The 24,550-nt window shown below is 44.4% G+C and overlaps 1 long non-coding RNA gene across 1 annotated transcript in view; it reads right to left on the bottom strand.

The window, feature by feature from the left end:
* LOC137325063 (uncharacterized) overlaps positions 1 to 24,550 on the bottom strand; it is a 204,218-nt gene that overhangs the window by 4,820 nt on the left and 174,848 nt on the right. Inside the window, exon 3 of the long non-coding RNA XR_010963799.1 lies at positions 254 to 937. This is a non-coding gene — a long non-coding RNA (uncharacterized lncRNA). The remainder of the gene's footprint in view (positions 1 to 253; positions 938 to 24,550) is intronic.

Here is a 24,550-nt window from a genome sequence, read left to right as displayed (position 1 = left end):
TTGGCTCTTGTTGACCGGAAGTCACTGGTTACAGGTTTTGGCTTAGTACACAGAGGAAGAGTCAATTCTCTCTTAATTCTCAATTCGCTTTATTAACATTATTAAATCATGTACATACCACTTATACGTCTGGTTAGATATAGGCATGCAGTTTACAGCAGGTTATACAGTTTCATACGATTTAAACGCACACCCACTAGGTTTCCCTGACTAACACTCCCTGAGTGGTCACAGAATAGAAAGGATATATTACCCGGAAAGGAGAGATAACGCTGGCCAGGCGATTCGTTCTCTCTCTCGCGACGTCGTCTCTACGTCCCTGACGTAGGGTCCCTACTTCCGCGATGGTTAGTCTCCGGAGTCTCCCTCACAAACACACTGGCACCAAGTCTGCAATTCTTCAGTTTTAACTTCAAGCCTGTCTTTTCGAATGATGCTGTCTTCTCCGGTTGACTTAAAGTTGCTGGAGTGGTCGGTGTCATCCCCTGATTGGCTCTGTTCCAAGGGGCTAGGTAGCATCACCTCAATACTCCTTTTCTAAATAAGGCCTGGTGTCTCATCAGAGTTCCTTTGTCCCTCTAAGAAGCGGAACGAATTCAAACCGGTTCTGGCCAGCTCAGATCAGTGACTGAACTCCAGGTCACCTCAGTTCAAAAGTTAGTGTCTTTGTTAGCAATTCGAATTAAACTCAGTAGTTTTCTGCAGCCCCTGGCCAACACTCTCTACCCTTGCCGGAAAATCACTCACCACGAACAGGCAGCCAGCGGTCTGTCACTGGATGCTGGCGGTCGACACTCTGGCCCTAGTTCTGCAAGTGCGTCACGGGAGTCCAAGAGAATTCTCCAAATGAGCCAACGTCGCAATATCTAGCAAAGTCAGCTCAGTTGCGTTCAGGAGCATTCAACACCGACACTGCATATTGTGGATCCTTGGGTGCCTAAAATGGAAATCGTTTCATTCCTCAGCATGAACATCCTTAATGAGCAACAGAATTGAGAAAAATAACCTTGGAAAAGGACCCCCAACTGAGAACTCCACTCTATTTAACAACTGCTAAACTTCTCTTTATCTATAATTTATATTTATATAGCTGTGTCAGCTGAGTTGGTAGCATTCTCGCCTCTGAGTCTGAAGGTCATGGGTTCAAGTCCCACTCCAGAGACTTGAGCATGTAATCTAGGCTACACTCCAGTACAGTACTCTCGGAGCACTGCACTGTTGGAGGTGCCGTCTTTCGGTTGAGACATTAAACCAAAGCCCCATCTGCCCTCTCAGGTGGACGTAAAAGATCCCATGGCACTATTCTAAGAAGAGCAGGGGAATTCTCCCCGTTATCCAGGCCGATATTTATCCCTCAACTAATATCACTGAAACAGATCATCTGGTCATTATCACATGCATGTTTGTGGGAGCTTGCTATGCACAAATTGGCTGTTGCATTTCCTACGTTACAACAGTGATTACACTTCAAAAGTACCCCATTGGCTATAAAGCACTTTGGGATGTCCCGAGATTGTGTAAGGCACTATCTAAATGCAAGTCTTTCTTATTTTTCTTTTTACTAACTAATGATGTACTCTGATAGTTTTTTTTCGGATTGCGTGTTCCTGGGAAATGATAGTTTTTAACTGTTGCACCTGTGGAACTCCATTTTACCTCACAAAACATCATGGCCTTGGTGGCACCTCAGTGAGGGGTAGCTTTCTACGAAACTTTGGTTCCTAAAGGAAACACCTTAACATAGTATAATTATTATTATTTAGCGTACGCAGACCCGATGTATAATTCCAGCCATCTTAAAGCATTGAAATCGCCAGCACGCAAAGGTCGTAAACCACCAGATGGTTCCGTTAGTGGGTATGTTTTAAGGATGTGGGACATGGTTTGTATTTGTCCACCAGGACATGTGTTATTGTCACGAAGGCCCCATTGGTGAAGATTTGAGCCCCACTTTCCCTGTCCAGTTAGACAGCGGCTGAGAAGCTCCCAACTACGACATGGACAGTTGGATCCCGGTTGACGGACTGTAGGGTTGGAGATGATATGGTGATTCATAGGAGCATCTGCCGTCCACTCTTCACGCCAGTGAGTTGGTAAAGAAAAGTCAGTGAATCAGGAAAAGTTTGACCATATTGGGTGGTTCGGGGCCGTTGGACGAAAGTGGTGCTATTTATCACATATTTTCCTATCGAAGACTTTGTTGCCGGGGGCGGGGGTTGTTTCTTTTGCCACTTTTGGTAGGTGACTGGCAACAGCAACAGCTGATACAGATGGACTGGTCCGTGCCGGTGAACGTTGAGCAGTACCCAGACCACAGAGGTTCCAGTTTTTCGGACTCGAGCGAGTAAAATCTGCGAGGTCAACTCTTTCCAACGGGCTGAGCAAGTAATGATTCAAGCAGGCGGTCTGCAATATCTGGGCCACCAGATTCCCAGGTTTCAATAGGACAGCGCACTCTTTGTCCAGTACAAGGGTACAAGGGGCAAAAGCCACGAGGGATTGTGGATTTTGCAGATTTGGAGAAAGTACCACAAAAGCATTTGTTATGCCGTGGGATAGTAACAATGATTCTTCACCATCGTTGTAATTATTAAACAGCAATAAAGTTGCTTCCATTCAAATTAAACGTGTGTGTTTATATATAATGCTGTTTACAGGTCACAAAATAACTTTCATTTTAGTGATCTGTGCAGTATAATGTGTTTTGGCATTTTAACTCCCATTATTTGCACTGTTCTTACTCTTTCTCTGATAAGCAGGTTAATTTTTGTAGGAAGTGTTTCTTTTTGCTACTGCATATGACCACCAGCATTAGTCAAATAATTTATTTTATCATATAAATGGGACAGAATTTACTTAACCATGTATTGGGATTTTTGGCGTTGTATAGTGACGTATTTGCTGCTGGCTAACGTCAACTTTTTAAAATTTCATATATCTGCCCTCACTACTTCTATTCATAGAAAATTTACGGCACAGAAGGAGGTCATTCGGCCCATCGTGTCCGCGCCAGCTGAGAAATGAGCCACCCAGCCTAATCCCACTTTCCTGCATTTGGTCTGTTGCCCTGCAGGTCACGGCTCTTCAGGTGCACATCCAGGTATTTTTTAAATGAGTTGAGGGTTTCTGCCTCTACCACCCTCTCAGGCAGTGAATTCCAGACCCCCATCACCCTCTGGGTGAAAAAATGTTTCCTCATTTCTGCTCTAATCCTTTACCAATCACTTTAAATCTATGCCTTCTGGTTATTGACCTCTCTGCTAAGGGTAAATAGGTCCTTCCTATCCACTCTATCTAAGCCCCTCATAATTTTGTACACCTCAATCAAATCACCCCTCAGCCTCCTCTGTTCCAAGGAAAATACCCAGCCTATCCAATCTGTCACCATAGCTAAAATTCTCCAGTTCTGGCAACATCCTTGTAAATCTCCTCTGCACCCTCTCTAGTGCAATTACATCCTTCCTGTAATGTGACCAGAACTGTGCGCAGTACTCAAGCTGTGGCCTAACTAGTGTTTTATACAGTTCCAGCATAACATCCCTGCTTTTATATTCTATGCTTCGGCTAATAAAGGAGAGCATTCCAAATGCCTTCTTAACCACCTTAACCACCACTGTTCTGCTACCTTCAGGGATCTGTGGACACGCACTCCCAGGTCCCTCACTTCTTCTACACCTCTCAGTATCCTTCCATTTATTGTGTATTCCCTTGCCTTGTTTGCTCTCCCCAAATGCATTACCTCACACTTCTCCAGATTGAACTCCATTTGCCACTTTTCTGCCCATCTGACCAGTCCATTGATATCTTCCTGCAGTCTACAGCTTTCCTCCTCACTATCAACCACACAGCCTATCTTTGTGTCATCCGCAAATTTCTTAATCATGCCCCTTACGTTTAAGTCCAAATCGTTAATGTATACCATAAAAAGCAAAGGACCTAGTACCGAGCCCTATGGCACCCCACTGGAAACAGCCTTCCAGTCGCAAAAACACCCATCGACCATTGCCCTTTGCTTCCTGCCATTGAGCCAATTTTGGATCCAATAATTCTGAAAGCAATGACTTGAGCTGGTCCATGGTGTCACGGGTGGTGGCAGCCATCTATTATCTTACAGAGTTACCCATTCTGTGCACCTGGACAGTACCGTCAGCTGGCTAATTGACCTTCAGGATTGCTGGTCAGGTTGTGCCTACACTTGGAAATACATGTTTTAAAAGCCGAGACATTTTGTTATGGCTCCTAATGTTTAGCATAAATGACCCTGTCTACGCGGACTGGTGTTTGGGTGGGGATCATTATTGCTTCAGATGAAGGACTTCTGTGAACCTGTTTCTCATGTCTACCCTCTGCGCTGGCCTACATTTCCTTCCTGGGTAGTCATGGGTGGGGAGAAGGAGCGGTATCTGTGGTTTGCAGGTTTTCAGTATGGGGTCTTGACTAATTGGTACATTTTCAGTATGAGAACATCATTCTGATATGATGCATTTAACGTGATTTAAGCCAATATGTGGTATATTTATTTTGAAATGGGGGGAAATTGTGGAACCGTGAAGATTTTAACACCTTAAAATGGCAAGTTTTAAAAATAGACAACTGCCTGAGACACAAGTAAGACCAGAAGTACTTCACTATTTATAGCCTATACTCCTGGAGCTATCTTCTCAGTTAAATTTTTTTTAAATTTTTTTTTTATTCGTTCACGGGATGTGGGCGTCGCTGGCAAGGCCGGCATTTATTGCCCATCCCTAATTGCCCTCGAGAAGGTGGTGGTGAGCCGCCTTCTTGAACCGCTGCAGTCCGTGTGGTGACGGTTCTCCCACAGTGCTGTTAGGAAGGGAGTTCCAGGATTTTGACCCAGCGACAATGAAGGAACGGCGATATATTTCCAAGTCGGGATGGTGTGTGACTTGGAGGGGAACGTGCAGGTGGTGTTGTTCCCATGCGCCTGCTGCCCTTGTCCTTCTAGGTGGTAGAGGTCGCGGGTTTGGGAGGTGCTGTCGAAGAAGCCTTGGCGAGTTGCTGCAGTGCATCCTGTGGATGGTGCACACTGCAGCCACAGTGCGCCGGTGGTGAAGGGAGTGAATGTTTAGGGTGGTGGATGGGGTGCCAATCAAGCGGGCTGCTTTGTCCTGGATGGTGTCGAGCTTCTTGAGTGTTGTTGGAGCTGCACTCATCCAGGCAAGTGGAGAGTATTCCATCACACTCCTGACTTGTGCCTTGTAGATGGTGGAAAGGCTTTGGGGAGTCAGGAGGTGAGTCACTCGCCGCAGAATACCCAGCCTCTGACCTGCTCTCGTAGCCACAGTATTTATATGGCTGGTCCAGTTAAGTTTCTGGTCAATGGTGACCCCCAGGATGTTGATGGTGGGGGATTCGGCGATGGTAATGCCGTTGAATGTCAAGGGGAGGTGCTTACACTCTCTCTTGTTGGAGATGGTCATTGCCTGGCACTTATCTGGCGCGAATGTTACTTGCCACTTATGAGCCCAAGCCTGGATGTTGTCCAGGTCTTGCTGCATGCAGCAAGACATTGTTAAGTCAGCCAAATTGTCCTACTTTATTTTACTTTGTATTGCATTACACCTTAAGTCAAAGTACAAATCAGTTTTGGTTAAAAGGATTGCACTGTTTCAGTGGTAATATTTATAAATAACTTATTTTTGAACTGGAAGGGAATCTATTTTGGCAATGTAATCATATTAACTGTGATATTTGGAGATCAGTGAAACTAAAAGTAAACCAGCCAAAAAAAAAGGAACCATGCAGGCTGATGGGTTGGTAATTTGATCTAACCTTTGTCACTGATTACACAAGAGCTGTAGATCTACTCAGTATACTCCAGGTTGGAGTATTGATAGACACTTGTGAGCTTGGAGTGTATTACATGGCGCGCTGGTTTTAAATTTAATTTTGAAAATACTTACAAGGTTTTAACACAGCCAAGCAATTGACATGATGGCATAGATCACCACACTCAAATGTCCAATTTTAATTGATCAACACACTGTTTAAACATTACACTGCAACGAGCAAAACTAGACCAGTGTTGTCCAATAGAAATTGCTGACTAGTCCCAAATGTGTCTATGGCAACACCATTTTAGCCAAATGCATTAATTCTTGTAGAAACACATCACACACACTCACACAATACGGGTAAATGTACTTCACTCGTGTATTTATTTAATAAACATCTATCACCATTCAAGACAAAGTTGTGCAGTCTTCCTCTTTCACCAATGTCTGGGATTCTGACATCAATTTATCAGACGCAACACGGCCCCGATATTAGAGCGGAGGGGGGATGGCAGCAGGGGGGTGAATGGGCGCGCGGGTAACCTGCCCAATAAAAAATGTCCGCTCCCCATGCGATCGCGATTCAATTGATGCTTAACGTGGCTTCCGGGTTTGCCGTCCGAAAGCTGTGCAGCGGGCGGACTGCGCACCCGCATCACAGGCTGTCAGCTGGAGGAGCTCTATTTAAAGGGGCAGTCCTCTAATGGCTGCTCCTGGAGCAAACACCCACACACCACAATGGAGCAGCACAGGGGCATGGCTGATTCAACGATGCCTCACTCCAGGTGCTACTGCATGGGGTGAGGAGGAGGAGGGATCTGTTTTACCCAGCGGACAGGAGGAAGTGGCCTGCCTCTGCCACCAAGAAGGCTTGGCTCGAGGTGGCAGAGGAGGTCACCAGCAGCAGCAACATCTCGTGTACATGGATCTAGTGCAGGAAGCATTTCAATGACGTAACTAGGTCAGCCAAAGTGAGTACACTTAGTGATTCCCCTACACTCCGTCTTCCACATCACCGCCCCCACCCCACAACTCATTCTGCACTGCCAACATTACTCTATCACATCACTCCTCACACCCACTTAAGGCTCATCTTCAACTTACCTGCACTTCCTCACCACTTCCTCACCTCCCCATCAGTCACAGAACCACTACCACTCAACCCAATTCTCATCCAATGTCATGGCTCTGTCTCATACTCATCCTCTGATGCATCTCTTTCACGGTCAGCCTCACCCAATTCAATGCATTCATCGGTTGGCCACTTCACCATCGCTCACTCTCACGTCTGTTCTTTCTCCCCTTCTAGGAGAAGAGAGTGCAAAATGCACGGGAGAGGGTGAGGACCGGAGGACCCAGATTTCTGGGTTCCCCACTGATGCGTCTGGGTGCGCGCGCTCCTCCCGATTGTGGAAGTCCCACCGGCAATTAAAGCTTGCGGGATGATAGTTGACACAGTTGTTTAGATAGTTGAACTACTTAATTTTCTCCACATTGAGGCAGGGGTGTGATTTTGAAGCATCCTCAGTGTGTTTCCATGTTGCACCAGGCGTGTTTCAGCCAGCACCAGTGGGACATTCAAATGCTTATTTGACAGATGTGGAGATGCCGGTGATGGACTGGGGTTGACAATTGTAAACAATTTTACAACACCAAGTTATAGTCCAATGATTTTTATTTGAAATCTACAAGCTTTCGGAGGCTTCCTCCTTCCTCAGGTAAATGTTCAGGAGCTCCTCGAAGCCTACGCATTTATACATCACAGAACAATACATGGTGTTTACAGACTGCCCCTGCAACTGCCCGTTGCCAAGGCAATCACCGTGTTCAGACAGAGAGGTGTCACCTACAGAACCCCCGAATACACATTCAACAAAAAAACAAACAGGAAAAAAAAACAGAGAGAGGCAGAAACATCCGGAAGGCAGAGAAAGCCAGTAAATGACCCACTATATTAAAAACAGATAGCTTTTGTTCGCTGGTGGGGTAACGTGTAGCGTGACATGAACCCAAGATCCCGGTTGAGGCCATCCTCATGGGTGCGGAACTTGGCTATCAATTTCTGCTCGACGATTTTGCGTTGTCGTGTGTCTCGAAGGCTGCCTTGGAGAACGCTTACCCGAAGGTCGGTGGCCGAATGTCCCTGACTGCTGAAGTGTTCCCCGACTGGGAGGGAACCCTCCTGTCTGGCGATTGTTGCGCGGTGTCCGTTCATCCGTTGTCGCAGTGTCTGCATGGTCTTGCCAATGTACCATGCTCCGGGGCATCCTTTCCTGCAGCGTATGAGGTAGACAACGTTGGCCGAGTCACAGGAGTATGAACCATGCACCTGGTGGGTGGTGTCCTCTCGTGTGATGGTGGTATCTGTGTCGATGATCTGGCATGTCTTGCAGAGGTTACCGTAGCAGGGTTGTGTGGTGTCGTGGATGCTGTTCTCCTGAAAGCTGGGTAATTTGCTGCGAACGATAGTCTGTTTGAGGTTGGGTGGCTGTTTAAAGGCGAGTAGTGGAGGTGTGGGGATGGCCATAGCGAGGTGTTCGTCATCATTGATGACATGTTGAAGGCTGCGGAGAACATGGCGTAGTTTCTCCGCTCCGGGGAAGTACTGGACGATGAAGGGTACTCTGTTGGTTGCGTCCCGTGTTAGTCTTCTGAGGAGGTCTATGCGATTTTTCGCTGTGGCCCGTCGGAACTGTCGATCGATGAGTCGAGCGCCATATCTGCCTTCCGGATGTTTCTGCCTCTCTCTCTGTTTTTTTTTCCTGTTTGTTTTTTTGTTGAATGTGTATTCGGGGGTTCTGTAGGTGACACCTCTCTGTCTGAACACGGTGATTGCCTTGGCAACGGGCAGTTGCAGGGGCAGTCTGTAAACACCATGTATTGTTCTGTGATGTATAAATGCGTAGGCTTCGAGGAGCTCCTGACAATTACCTGAGGAAGGAGGAAGCCTCCGAAAGCTTGTAGATTTCAAATAAAAATCGTTGGACTATAACTTGGTGTTGTAAAATTGTTTATATTTGACAGATGAGGAGGAAAGGTCACTTATTGCAACAGGGCACTCTGTTATTTCAGACAAAGTTTTGGCTGCGAGATCTTTGTGTTTTCACTGCAAATTCTTACTTTCCACTCAAAATTCTTCTGTTCAAACATATTTAACTACGTTGCGGACCCCCTCAAACTCACACCATCAGGATGGGGGGGCTCCATGGCTGCATTCACCACTACATCCGAGGACGAGCAATATCACCAGCCTTGCTACCTCTGCCATTTGGAGCTCCACAACACAGTGCTGCGCCATAGTCACCTGCACAAGAGCACAGAAAGCAACAGAGAGGGGTTCCGCTTGAGGAGGCTCCATCCACATCTGCCACCCACATGGAGGAGGAGGGGGAGGAGGAGGAGTAACCCATGGGCAGAGCAGTGGCTCACCTGCAACATGGAGTGTTTTCCACAGCACGGGAAACACACTGACGATCCTTCAAAATCGCACCCCTGCCTCAATGTGGAGAAAATTAAGTAGTTCAACTACTTAAACTATCTAAAAAACTGCGTCAACTATCATCCAGCCAGCTTTAGTTGCCGGTGGAACTTTCTCATTCAGGAGGCGCGCGCGCACCCAGACATGTAAATGGGGAAACCAGAAAACTGCGGGTTGGAGCCGGGTTCCGAACCCGAACGGGATTTCCCCGATTTTGGGAGCCCCCCCGCTCCCAATGCACCCGCAATTTCCCGGCAAAATTGAGCCCCATGTCTTAGTTCAGCTTCTAGGTTTTCGTCCAGCGGTTGAGACCGGTACTTTGACTTCATCAGAGTGATTGCTGAGAATGTTGAATCGCACAACTAAGTTGAGCTAAGGGTGGGACACAACATGATGGCGGCAATTCTTGAAAGCGGATATTTGCCCTCAGTCAGGGCGTTTTGCCCCATTTTCGGCACAGAGTCGGTCTCAGTCACGCATCCACTTTGCAGCGTCAGCAGATCTGCCTCCAGTCTGCGTCCATCCGCACGGAGCAGCTTCACCCATCTCCTCGAGTTCCCAATGTCAAAGCAGATTGGATCTTTCACGAACTGAAAAGCCAGACTGAAACTGTCGAAGTCAGCAAATCTCTTCTCAAATTTCTCCGGCAAATTTCAAAGCCAAGCAGCATGTTGATCTCTCTCAAAATCACGGTCGGCTGTGCCCGGCTGCGAATTTGGCAAGTGAGTAACTTCTTACTCTTCCATTTGCTGGATGAACAGTTTCAGCTTTGCCTGAAATTCCATCACGTGGCGCAAGCAAAGTCGCAAACCATCTCTCCTTTTCCTTGCAGTTTCACGTTCCGTTCATTCACGTGACTATTGATGTCGGTGAGAAAGAGCAAATCACACTTCCAAGCTTCATTTATTATTTGCGAGAAATTGTCCAGTTTGCCTTGAGATGTTAAACCGAGGCCCCGTCTGTCCTCTCAGGTGGATGTAAAAGACCGCATGGCACTATGTTGAAGACGAGCAGAGGAACTTGTCGGATTTCCCTGGTCGCCATTTGCCCCTCAACCAATACCACTAAAACAGATTATCTGGTCATTTATCTCATTGCTGTTTGTGGAACCTTGCTGTGCCCAGATTGGCTATTGTGTTTCCTACGTTACAACAGCGACTGAACTTCGAAAGTACTTAATTGGCTGTAAAACGCTTTGGGACGTCCTGAGGCCATGAAAGGGGCTCCAAACACGCAAGTTCTTTCTTTCTTATTTCAGTTTTAAAGAGCTGCTTATATTAAGGCAACCAATCACTGTGGCAAGAATGTGCAGTCTTTTTCCTTCACCCTACCTGAGCCAGGCACCCCAGCTATGCTGTAAATATACCTGGCACGCACCCCAATTCTTTGAATTACGCTAATCCCAAGGAATTGGTCAGGATCAGGGAAAGGGGCGGGCAGAAGCTCTGGCCTGCAGAAGATCTGCCGCCTTGTGCCAAAGACAAAAATAGGCTCCTTAACATCTTGAGTGCCAAAAGCAACACTTTTGATCTGGAGGGTCTCAGACACTCAACCATATTTGACACATAGGGGGAGGTCTTAACTCGACCTGCCTGGAGGAAACTGGGCAGGTGAGGCAGTTAAAATCGCCCAGGTCACTTAACCGCCGCGGAGTCACTGAGAGCTAACCTTACGCGATTTTCACCTGCTCTACCGAGCAGGCAGCAGGCAAGGACACCCTGCCAAATCCGGCGGGGTCCTTTTTAACATATGCCTGTCAGGTCACGATGACGTCATTGGGACCTGACTGCAATTTTAACTAAGCAGCCCGAGCGGGAAGTGGCAGTGAGTTTCCCACCAGGCGCACCCAGCAGCCAAGAGGATCAAGGCCAGAAGAGGCACATTCTTAAAACTTTTTTCTAATTTTTTACTTTCCTGGTGGGGCCAGGTGGAGCAGGAATGCTCCTCCAGGCCCTGCAAGGGACGCTTAGGCCCCCACTGCCCCCGAAGCAGCACCCCTCCCGATCACAGGACCTCCACGCGACGGCCCCGACAGCTGAACAAATATATCCCAGGCCTCACCTCTGAAGCAGTGGGTGAGCTTCGCTCACCCGCCCAAAACCCCCTTGAAGTTAAAATCGGACCACCTCAGTTGTCTGCTTTGCATGTAGCATAACATTGCAATGGAAAATGCAAGTTCCAACAAAGGAACAATGTGGTTAAATCAATCAAGAAAACATCATCTTGTCCCAAGACGTTAATTAAACCAACAAGTCGTGCTTTGTGCACTGAGTTAAAATGAGGGTTAAAAAGAAAAAAAAAATAGAGGGAATGCAGAAAAGGAGAAAAAATATGCATGTTCAGGAGAGGACATTTTCGTTGAGGTAAAAATCACAAATGAGCTACGTGGTGACTTCAATCCTCACAAGCAATGTAGGGTAAAGTATCAAACCTGCAGTTGAAACACAAGATATTACAAAAGGTAGGGGTCAACTGAGGAAAGAAAATCATGGAGGAATGTATCCTTTTATGTCCTTCGTCTCCCCAGATTAGCATGCCACATTCCCCATAGTCTGGAAAGGAGGACCTTATAGTATAGTGTCCTGGCCAATATTTATCCTTCAGCCAGCATCACTAAAACAGATTATATGGTCATTGTCTCATAGCTATCTGTGGGACCATGCTGTGCACAAATTGATTTCCAGTGTTTCCTACAAAACAACAGTGACCACACTCCAAAAATACATAATTGCCTGTAAAGCGCTTTGGGACGTCCTGAGGTCGTGAATGGCGCTATATAAATGCAAGTTCTTTCTTTCTTATTATTGTTGCAGCTTGTAAATTTCCAAACATGCATGCCAATGTTGTTCCAAGGCTGATTCACCAACAGACAGGCATGAGTAATATATAATGTATCTTGTTCATCAGTCCTCTCCTCACTCTAACTAGATCTCTGTTCCTCCCCGAGTTGAGGCTGAAGAAATGCCCACTGGGTGAAGGGCATGTGTGAACGTCAGTCGAGAATGGGATTTCAACTCTTGTTTTGTAGTTGAGTCTAACCCTCTTGCATTACAAATTCCAGGTCACTCCTGAAAGTGCAAGTTTATGAAACAGTTCAAGTATTAAAAAAGTTAATAAGTAACCTGGTGTGAAACAAATATATAAGGCTGTTAAAAGAGAACTTAGAATTGCTTTGGCATGGTTAATGTGGGTAATTTATGAGTATTCAATGTCATCATTAGGATTACATTTTGATACCTTAAATTGGGATTAGTGAAAGATTCCATGTTTCAAAGAGGCATTACCAACTAGATAAAGACCCAGACGCTCAATAAAAGAAGAAATAAAATTAATTAAAACACTTCGCAAAACTTAACGGCTATAAGGTTTGCTGCTGCTCCTACCGCCCCCCTCCTTCCCCTCCCCTCCATGGCAACAATGAGCTGTAGGGACAAGAATTTAATTTTCCCAGAACAGACAGAATCCCCCCCCCCCGCCCCGACCCCACCCTTTACAATAGCACCGTGGGTATTGGCAAGGATCAGTGGCAGGGAGTTCGCCAGGTGTCCCAGGCAACATTTATCCCTCAACCACCACCAAACAGATTATCTGGTCATTTATCACATTGCTGTTTGTGGGTCCTTGCTGTGCGGCATTTCCTACATTACAACAGTGATTACACTTCAAAAGTACTTCATTGGCTGTAAAGCGATTTGGGACGTCCTGAGGTTGTGAAAGGCACTATATAAATGTAAATCTTTCTTTCCTTCTTAATAGGCCGATTACAATGCTGATACTGCCAACTGTATATTCAGCAGGTGCATGGTTTTGAAATACTTGCAACTTATATAAGCATACGAGGAACAATCAAGCCTGTGGAAAAAGGTACATGAAACATGAAGAGAGTAAGAATGAAAGTTTGTTAAAATGATCTCAGACTTACAAAAAAATGTTCAAAAATTCATTTGAACTTCAACGATATTTAAAAGTATGAATAACTTGAAGCCGATGACTAACAACGTCAGTGACACAAAGGAAAAACTACAATCCTGATTCTGGTCTTGAGATTAAAATGTAAAAATTCTTTCTGTTCATGACCAAAATTGGTATTTTCAGTTCAGAAAAATGAACGTTCACTTTCTTATATCAAACTAAAGAATGAATTCTGACACGGCTTATCTTGATAAAGCTGCAAATTACAGGAAATCTATAACAAATACCACAGGTACAAAGCTAACAAGCATTTCTGTTTTACATATAATTGGTTTCAGTAACAGTTTCATCTCTTGATTGACTGTCACCTGATTGCTCTTTTCTTACCATGTAAATTCCCTTCTAAGTAATTAAGTTAATTATGTGGATTGGTCTCTGAGAACCTGCAGATTCCGTTACGTCCTAACTAAACACTAAGGTGGCAGGCGTTCAAGAAAGACTAGCATGAAGACACGCTACGTCATCAGCTTGCACGACACAGGTTCTCCTTTGCGATTCCTCGAGCTGTTACTTTCCGATTGCGGCTGGGTTACCTGTGGACGCACAAAGTGGGTGGTGGGGAGGCGGGGCTTCCCCTGTGTGGGAAGGAAGTAAGTAACATACGGCATTGGGGATTCTAAGATGGTGAAAGAAACACGTACAAAAAATAATATCGTACTTTCTCACAAGTGAAAGCTTGTATCAAAATTAAAAATTAAGTTCAGCAACATCTGAAGCATTACGAGTGACTTTTCATCCTGTAATTTCAACTTACCCCTAATTTCCCTGCTGTCTGTCTTGCGACTTTTCTACCCTCCTGTCCTCTGTCAATCTTACCAGTTATTTCCTCACCTATGACTATCCACTTGACCTCACCATTACATGCGATCTCGCCGTCTCCAAGGTCTCAGCTTTTTTATTTATTCTCGGTGTGTGGGCATCGCTGGCAAGGCCGCTATTTATTGCCCATCCCTAGTTGCCCTTGAGAAGGTGGTGGTGGGCCTTCGTCTTGAATGGATGCAGTCTGTATTGTAAAGGTGCTTCCACAAGTTATGTAGGGAGTTCCACAATTTTGACCCAGTGACAATGAAGGAACGGTGATATATGTCCAAGTCAGGGTGGTGTGTGATTTGGAGGGGGAACTTGGAGGTAGTGTTGTTCCCTCGCACCTGCTGCCCTTGCCCTTCTAGGTGGTAGAGGTCACGGGTTTGGGAGGTGCTGCCGAAGAAGCCTTGGCGAGTTGCCGCAGTGCATCTTGTAGGTGGTACACACTGCAGCCACGGTGCGCCGGTGGTGGAGGGGGGCATTTAAGCTGGTGGATGGGGTATCGATCAAGTGAACTTCTTTGTCCTGGATAGTGCTGAGCTTCTTGAGTATTGTTGCAGCTGCATCCGTCCAAGAAAGTGGAAAGTATTCCATCACACTCCTGACGTGTTATTTGTAGGTGGTGGAGAGGCTTTGGGGAGTCAGGAGCTGAGCAGCAGAATGCCCAGTACCTGTCGGCAATTTGGATTCAGGGTTAGTAGATATGAAATGCAGCAAGGTAATCTTTTGGGAAGCTGGATGGTTAGGCTAAATGGATCAACAGTCAATTCCTGACTTTAAATTGTCACTACATTACTAACACCTTCCTGAGGGAAAGGCATAACTTATCACATTTCCTTGACAGAAAGATCTGCTTCTAACTTATTTGATGTGTTTCATTATATTTACAATGTTATACCGACTAGTGGTGAATGGATAACACGAAGAAAAGTAGTCACTCTGTGAAAATGTCTGTGTTCACTCAAGCATTTTCAGAACCACAGCAAAAGAATGTTTAAAGAGGAAAAGTTGCTTATGTTCCTTGCTATGAGTAAATACTGGGGAACATGCCAACTTTTGAATGAGATAAACTCTTCTTGTGTTTGGCTTCAAATACCAAAAGGCGTTTGTGTTTCTGTAGGTTGGAATAGAATCTCGAAACTCAATCTCTGCCCTCAAGGAAGGAATATTTGTCCTCAGTATAATTACTAAACTCCTTTGAAATGCAAAATAATTTTGCCTTTCTACAGAACATTTTGTACAATTACTAACATTTGTCTAGATGTGGGTTGTCTAGATCATAACCCTCCCCACAGCCCGCAGGATGAAGAAATAAAAGGATCCTGAACACAAAGCAAAATACTGCAGATGCTGGGAATCTCAAACAAATGCCTGAGCAAGTCAGACAGCGTCTGTGGCGAGAACAGATAAACCAACATTTCAGGTGTGAACCCTTTATCAGAACTGAAAGATATTATTGATGAGCAGCATTTCAAAAGGAACAGAACAAGGGACACACACAAACAGCAACAGACCAAAGAAACAGAATGACCTGTAAAGTGCTGAGGTCGGGAACAGGAGATGGTTACTTGCCAGGAGTGATATTAGCTTGAGAGAATAGGAGGCACAATGAGAGAAATCAAAGGGACGTTGGAGCCTATGCTAGTTTTTCATGCTTCCCTTTCTACCTGCCTATCACCCACCTCTTTAAACTATTCTGCAGATTATTAATCCAGGTATCTGGATTACTAGTCCAGTAACATAACTAATACAGTACTGAGAGAGAGAGAGAGAGAGGGAGATTTGTGTTGTGTTCCATTAATCAGTTATTGAAAATTCCCTAAAGTACTCTCAGGATTAAAAATTATTGTGCATGGTACACACAGTAAAGTACTCCAAATACAATTGAGATTAAACACACACTGTATATCAATATATTGAATCCATTGAACTTTGGAGTGAGTTCAGCTTTAGTCATTACATTCAGAGCAGTGTTTCCGGTCTCAGTTCCTCGTGTTTTATTACGTGTCATTTCTATGTTAGTACTTTCACCCTTTTTACTGTGTGTGTTACAATTGTAAAATCCACCGATACTGTGGCAAGATTACACTTCAAAAAGATTTCAAAGCACAAGTATTTTAAACACTTTGCTCTATTTTTACGTTTCCACACAGCCAGATGGGACTGAAATGGGCCGCACAGATAATGAAATGGATCAATCCATTCTCCGAGGAAGGACATGGTTTGCAATAAATGCAAACAGTGGTACTGTTACAATCAGAAAAGATTTACACTGAGTGAACTTGAATAGATAATAAAGAGCAGGGCAGTGAGTGGTTTTCCTTTTAATGCTATCATATTTTCTTGTTTCCAATGAATCAGTGGCACTGAAAGGCTTTACTATAGCGATGCATACATGCTGACCTACAAAAGCTGATAATTTAAAAGAAAAACACAAAACTGAACAACAGCCCTCAATAAAGGCCTACGACCAAGGTCACTGCTTCAAAGCATCTGCCTGCTCTGCTCTGGCTCTCTCTGGCTATGAAGGTGACCACCCTCAACAGTATCAGGCAGTTGGACGCTATCCATCACCATTCCACTGGGCCCTGGATCTGTGTCCCCATGATTTAGTGGGATGGATCGTCTAATGACAGCCATCAGATCCTGAAAGCGCCAAGAGACAGTTACAGCATATATCATGGCCGCCATGGTCTCGAAGCCAGTATGCATGGCACTATCTAATCCCCACCCCCCACCACATTACCACCAGAGATGCAGTCTGTGCTGCCATGGAGGTGGAGGCACGAACTTGGCTAGTTCTTAGGTGGGGGTCTGGTACATATTCGAATGAAATAGGGCCACTTACTGCTTGGATAATAAGAGTCTAAATGGGATAGAGGAGCAAAGGGATCTTGGAGTACAGATACACAAATCACTAAAAACAGCAACGCAGGTTAATAAAGCCATAAAAAAAAAAGCAAACAAAGCACTGGGGTTCGTTTCTAGAGGATTAGAATTGAAAAGCAGGGAAATTATGTTAAACTTGTATAGAACCTTGGTTAGTCCACAATTGGAGTACTGTGAACAGTTCTGGTTTCCATATTATAAAAAGGGTATAGAGGCACTTGAGAAGGTACAAAAAAGATTGACAAGGATGGTACCAGAATTGAGAGGTTATACCTATCAGGAAGGACTGAGCAGGCTGGGCTCTCTTCCCTAGAAAAGAGAAGATCGAAGGGTGACCTGATAGAGGTCTTTAAGATTATGAAAGGGTTTGACAGGGTATATGTAGAAAGGATGTTTCCGCTTGTGGGGAAGACCAAAACTAGGGGCCATAAATATAAGAGAGTCACTAATAAATCCAATAGGGAATTCAGGAGAAACTTCTTTACCCAGAGAGTGGTTAAAATGTGGAACTTGCTACCACAAGAAGTAGTTGTGGCGAGTAGGAGATGCATGAGGGAGAAAGGAATAGAAAGATATGCTGATAGGGTGAGATGAAGTAGGGTGGGAGGAGGCTCGTGTGGAGCATAAAAACTAGCATGGACCAGTTGGGCCGAATGGCCTGTTTCTGTGCTATACATTCTATGTAATTCTATGAAGCTGCCACATGCTCTGTTGATGTCTGCAATGAAAAAGCTTCCGTGATTTTGCCACAAATGAGAGCCGTAGACTCAAGAGTCACACCTGTCAGTTCCTACACATCCTCAGAGACTGGCCTCAATACTTCGTCATAGGTGTGATGTTCTTTAAACATTCTATTTTTCAGGCGAGCGACCATGTGTTCTGGGTGCCACAACTCCGAAGCCATGGGCAGCCTTCTCCTCAGCCTCCGCTAGGAAGATGACACATCCTCACCTGCTCTCCAATCCTCCAGCTGCCTCATGCTGTGTGTGTAATCTGGTGCCACTTCCTCAATAATATTATTTAATTCTCCCCGGTTGAAAGTATCTGAGCTGAAGTAAGTGACGTAGGGGGTGAGCTTGAGGAGGTTGGGGCAAAGGTACACAAGGGCAGGAGGTTTGTGCAGGAACTCAGGGATCGACTTGTGTCTGACTTCACCTCTCTCTCCGGAATCGGTCAGGCCCCGACCGGTGAGCTGCAGCAGGACACTCACTTGTCGCCCGCAGATCGCCGCTCAAATTCAAATGAAGCGTGATGCCGAATTCGGCTTGGAGGGCTCAGGCCGGCACGGACCGGCAGGCAGAGCTATCACTCCACCGGCCATTTTGGGCGACGTCAACTTTCTCCCTCCAGGTATTTTTTTAATAAGAGCTAATTGACAGAGTCTGCACCACATGTGCTGCTGCGAAAAAAAACTTCTCATCGGTAGTTTGACTTAATTTTAATGGCTTATTAATTTTGCGCTGATAGTTCTGTGCTCGCACTTCAAGTTAAACAGTTCATGTACATCTACGCTATATTGTACAACATGTCAGCTTGGATCAGTTGGTAGTATTCTCGTCCCTGAGCCCGAAGGTTGCGTTTTCAAGCCCCATTACTGAGTCAGAACTGAGGGAGAGTCAACAGTGCAGCAGTCCCTCAGTACTGACTCAACGCAGTACCACCGAGGTGCCAACTTCTGAATGAAACTTTAAACTGAGGCCCTGTCTGCCTGCTCAGGTGGAGGGGAATGATCCTGTGGCACTATTTGAAGATGAGCATGGAGATGTCCTGGCCAGCATTCCTCCTTCGCCCAGCATCACAAAAAGAAACAGATTATTTGGTCATTTATTCACTTGCTGTTTGTGGGATCATGTGCATGAAATTAGCTTCTGCACTGACTGCACTTCAAAAGAAATCCTTGCCACAATTTTCTTTCTCTTCTCCTGAGGTTTGTGACCTGTTCAACCGTTCACACATCCACTGGGCATTTGTACAAAGGTCAGGAACCCTGACTGTTTAGTTCCCTTCCTTAATGTGGGCACAATGCCACTGCTGCTTCCCCAGCTGAGATCAGCTAACTCATCACAGACTCTGGATCGAACCTGGGACTTTCCTGGTCTGCCTGGGTCAGTACCATAACATATTATACACTTATCCACTGGAGCATTGGGGCTGTCCCCAGTTAGGTTTTATTTTAAACACACTAAAACAATTCTAGCAACACAAACACAAATAGACAGGTTTGAAATGACCAACACAGAAGTGGACCCAGAAATTCTCTGAATTGCAAAAAAAGTTTACAATAAGTCTACAATAGTAATGTCATAATCAGAAAAATGAACAGTGGCCTTTTATACCGTTGCTTTTTTTTTCCCTGTTACTTTCTCCTCTACAACAACAAGAACAACTACTTGCATTTATGTAGTGCCTTTAATGTAGTAAAATGTCCCAAGGCGCTTCACAGGATCGTTATCAAACAAAATCTGACACCGAGCCATATCAGGAGATATTAGGACAGGTGACCAAAAGCTTGGTCAAAGAGGCAGGTTTTAAGGAACCTCATAAAGAAAGGGAGAGAGGTAGAGAGGCAGAGAGATTTAGGAAGGGAAGTCCAGAGCTTAGGGCCTAGACGGCTGAAGGCACGTCCGCCAATGGAGGGGCGAAGGAAATCGGGAATGCACAAGAGGCCAGAAATGGAGGAGTGCAGAGATCTTGTACGGTTGTAGGGCTGGAGGAGATTACAGAGATAGGGAGGGGCGAGGCCATGGAGGGATTTGAAAACAAGGATGAGAATTTTAAAATCGAGGTGTTGCTGGGCTGGGAGCCAATGTAGGTCAGCGAGCACAGGGGTAATGGGTGAATGGGACTAGCACATTTTCTGAGGGCTAGACAGGCAACTTGCTCCAAGGACTCTTATGTTATTGTTGAGCTTGTTGCTTGGAGTTGCCTGGGATTGATGGATCTATTGACTTTTTTTCCTCCTGCAGGAAAGTGCCCTCCCTACTCTTAAATAGCTCAGTTAAGTTCAGGTAAAACTGCAGCTGTGAAAGTTCTTCCTCCCACTCAGTGGCATAATAAACTGGTATCAGCATTTGGTGTGCAACCACACCCTGAGCAAACACCTTTCCTGTCTTGTTACAAGGTGTGAGTGAAATTAAATTCTACAAGTCAGGTTAGATAGTGGATGCAATGAGTATCTATAGGGAACAGAAAGCAGACAGTAGTGATGAACTGGAGGGAAGTATACAGTGCTGTTCCCCAGGGGTCAGTATTGGGACCGCTGTTCTTTTTGATATATATTAATGACCTGGACTTGGGTATAAGTCCATGTTTGCAGATGACCTGAAAGTCGGAACTGTAGTAAACAATGTGGAGGATAGTAACAGACTTCAGGAGGATATAGACAGACTGGTGAAATGGGCAGACTCATGGCAGAGAAGTGTAAAGTGATGCATTTTGGTAGGAAGAATGAAAGGCAATATAAACTAAATGGTCCAATTTTAAAGGGAGTGCAGGAACAGAGAGACCTGGGGGGTCACATACACGAATCTTTGAAGGTGGCAGGACAAGTTGCGAAGGCTGTTAAAAAATCTGATGGGATCCTGGACTTTATTATTAAGGCATACAGTATGCCTCTGTGGTTAATTAGTAATCTTATAGTTAAGAATCCTCTGGGGCAGTGTGATCATAATATGATAGAATTTCATATTGAGTTTGAGAGTGATGTAGTTAAGTCCGAAACTAGGATCTTAAACATAAACAAAGCCAATTATATAGGTATGAGAGGCCAGTTGGCTAAGGTAGATTGGGAAATTAGATTAAAAGATATAACAGTAGAGAAGTAATGGCGAACATTTAAAGAAATCATTCGTAATTCTTCAACGAGTATACTTTTCCTTGAGGAATAAAAACTCCACGGGAAAAGTGATTCAACCCTGGCTAACTAGAGAAGTTAAGGATAGTATTAGGTTAAAAGAAGAGGCTTATAATGTTGCCAAAAAGTGTAGTAAGCCTAAGGGTTTGAGTGTGAGACTAAACTAGCAAGAAACATAGAAACATAGAAAATAGGAGCAGGAGTAGGCCATTTGGCCCTTCGAGCCTGCTCCGCCATTCAATATGATCATGGCTGATCCTCTATCTCAATACCATATTCCTGCTCTCTCCCCATACCCCTTGATGCCTTTTGTGTCTAGAAATCTGTCTATCTCCTTCTTAAATATATTCAGTGACTTGGCCTCAACAGCCTTCTGTGGTAGAGAATTCCACAGGTTCACCACCCTCTGAGTGAAGAAATTTCTCCTAATTTCAGTCCTAAATGTCCTACCCCGTATCCTGAGACTGTGACCCCTTGTTCTGGACCCCCAAGCCAGGGGAAACATCCTCTCTGCATCCAGTCTGTCTAGCCCTGTCAGAATTTTATATGTTTCAATGAGATCCCCTCTCATTCTTCTAAACTCGAGTGAATACAGGCCTAGTCGACCCAATCTCTCTTCATATGACAGTCCTGCCATCCCAGGAATCAGTCTAGTGAACCTTTGCTGCACTCCCTCTATGGCAAGTATATCCTTTCTTAGGTAAGGAGACCAAAACTGCACACATTACTCCAAGTATGGTCTCACCAAGGCCCTGTATAACTGCAGTCAGACATCCTTGCTCCTGTACTCAAATCCTCTTGCAATGAAGGCCAACATACCATTTGCCTTCCTAACTGCTTGCTACACCTGCATGTTTGCTTTCAGTGACTGGTGTACAAGGACACCCAGGTCCCTTTGGACATCAACATTCCCCAATCTATCACCATTTAAATAATACTCTGCCTTTCTGTTTTTCCTTTCGAAGTGGATAACTTCACATTTATCCACATTATACTGCATCTGCCATGTATTTGCCCACTCACTCAACTTGTCTAAATCGCCTCGAAGCCTCTTTGTATCCTCCTCACAACTCACGATCCCACCTAGTTTTGTGACATCAGTAAACTTGGAAATATTACATTTGGTTCCCTCATCCAAATCATTGATATATATTGTGAATAACTAGGGCCCGAGCACTGATCCCTGCGGTACCCCACTAGTCACCGCCTGCCACCCCAAAAAAGACCCATTTATTCTTACTCTCTGTTTCCTATCTGTTAAACAATTTTCAATCCATGCCAGTATATTACCCCCAATCCCATGTACTTTAATTTTGCACAATAATCTCTTATGTGGGACTTTATCAAAGGCCTTCTGAAAATCCAAATAAACCACATCCACTGGTTCTCCCTTATCTATTTTACCAGTTACCTCCTCCAAAATCTCCAGTAGGTTTGTCAAACATGATTTCCCTTTCATAAATCCATGTTGACTTTGTCTAAGCCCGTTGATATTTTCTAAATGTCCTGTTATCACATCCTTTATAATAGACTCTAGCATTTTCCCCACTACTAATGTTAGGCTAACCGGTCTGTAGTTCCCTGTTTTCTCTCCCTCCTTTTTTAAATAGTGGGGTTATATTTGCCACCCTCCGATCTGCAGGAACTATTCCATAATCTATAGAATTTTGGAAGATGATAACCAATGCGTCCACTATTTCCATGGCTACCTCTTTTAGTACTCTGGGATGCAGATTATCAGATCCTGGGGATTTATCGGCTTTCAGTCCCATTAAATTCTCCAGCATCATTTTTTTTACTAATACTAATTTCCTTTAATTCCTCCTTCTCATTAGTCCCTTGATTCCCTAGCATTTCTGGGAAGTTATTTGTGTCGTCTTCCGTGAAGACAGAACCAAAGTATTTGTTTAATTGCTCTGCCATTTCCTTGTTCTCCATTATAAATTCTCCCATTTCTGACTGTAAGGGACCTACATTTGTCTTCACTAATCTTTTTCTTTTTACATTTGTAGAAGCTTTTACAGTCCATTTTTATGTTCCTTGCAAGTTTACTCTCATACTCTATTTTTCCCCTCTTACTCAATCTCTTGGTCCTTTTTTGCTGAATTCTAAACTGCTCCCAATCCTCAGGCTTGCTACTTTTTCTGGCAACTTTATATGACTCCTCTTTGGATCTAATACTATCTTTAATTTCTTTTGTTAGCCGTGGTTGGGCTGCTTTTCCTTTTGTGTTCTTGCGCCAGAAAGGAATGTATAATTGTTGTAATTCATGCATTCTTTCCTTAAATGTTAGCCATTGCCTATCCATCGTCATGCCTTTTAATGAAGCTTCCCAATCTGTCATAGCCAACTCACTCCTCATACCTTCGCAGTTTCCTTTGTTTAGATTTAGGACCCTAATTTCGGATTGGACTACTTCACTTTCCATCTTAATGAAGAATTCTATCATGTTATGGTCACTCTTCCCTAAAGGACCCTGCACAACAAGATTATTAACTAATCTCTTCTCATTGCTCAATACTCAATTTGGATAACCTGTTCCCTGGTTGGCTCCTCAACGTACTGGTCTAAAAAACCATCTCGTATACACTCCAGGAATTCATCCTCTACAGTATTATTGCTAATTTGGTTTGGCCAGTCTATATGTAGATTAAAGTCACCCATGATTACTGTAGTACCCTTGTTACATGCATCTCTAATTTCCTGTTTGATCCCATCCCCTACATTACCACTACTGTTTGGAGGCCTATGGACAACTCCCACAAGTGTTTTCTGCCCCTTGGTGCTTCTTAACTCCACCCAGACTGATTCTACATCTTGATTTTCTGAGCCAATATCCTTTCTCACTATTGCTCTGATTTCATCCTTTACTAACAACGTCACCCCACCTCCTTTTCCTTTCTGCCTGTCCTTCCTAAATATAGAATACCCTCGGATATTCAGCTCCCAGCCTTGGATCACCCTGCAGCCATGTCTCTGTAATCGCAATTATATTATATCAATTTACATCTATTGGCACTGTTAATTTGTCTACCTTATTACGAATGCTTCATGCATTCAGATACAGTGCCTTTAGATTTGTCTTTTTAACATTTTTAGGCATGTTAACATTTTTTTGTACTATGGCCCTATTTGTCTTATTACCATTTTTTCTTACCCGGACCCTATTTGTTAGTGCACTCTTTTGTTTGTACGCTCTACCCCTTCGAGACACAATCTGGTTATCCTTACCCCAATCACTTTCCTGCACTGCTTCCTTGTCTTTCCTCTTTAGCAGTCTAGATTTCTCTCCACTGAGACCGTCCCACCGCCCCCCTTATTTAGTTTAAAGTCCTATCTACCTCCCTAGTTATTTGACTCGCTTGTCCTCTGGTCTCAAATAGGGCCATAGTACAAAAAAATGTTAACATGCCTAAAAATGTTAAAAAGACAAATCTAAAGGCACTGTATCTGAATGCATGAAGCATTCGTAATAAGGTAGACAAATTAACAGTGCCAATAGATGTAAATTGAAGGAGGAAGCCTCCGAAAGCTTGTGAATTTAAAATAAAATTGCTGGACTATAACTTGGTGTTGTAAAATTGTTTACAACTCTGGTCCCAGCATGGTTCAGGTGTAGTCCGTCCCAACGGAACAGCTCTCTCTTTCCCCAGTACTGGTGCCAGTGCTCCACAAATCGAAACCGACTTCTCCCACACCAATCTTCACAGTAGAAAACACAAAAACCATACTGGAAATAGTGGGGAACCAAGCGTCTAA

The sequence above is a fragment of the Heptranchias perlo genome, chromosome 9 (genome assembly GCF_035084215.1).
Source record: "Heptranchias perlo isolate sHepPer1 chromosome 9, sHepPer1.hap1, whole genome shotgun sequence".
NCBI lineage: Eukaryota > Metazoa > Chordata > Chondrichthyes > Hexanchiformes > Hexanchidae > Heptranchias > Heptranchias perlo.
Note: the sequence above shows the minus strand (reverse complement) of the source record. Positions and strands in the feature narration are given on the sequence as shown.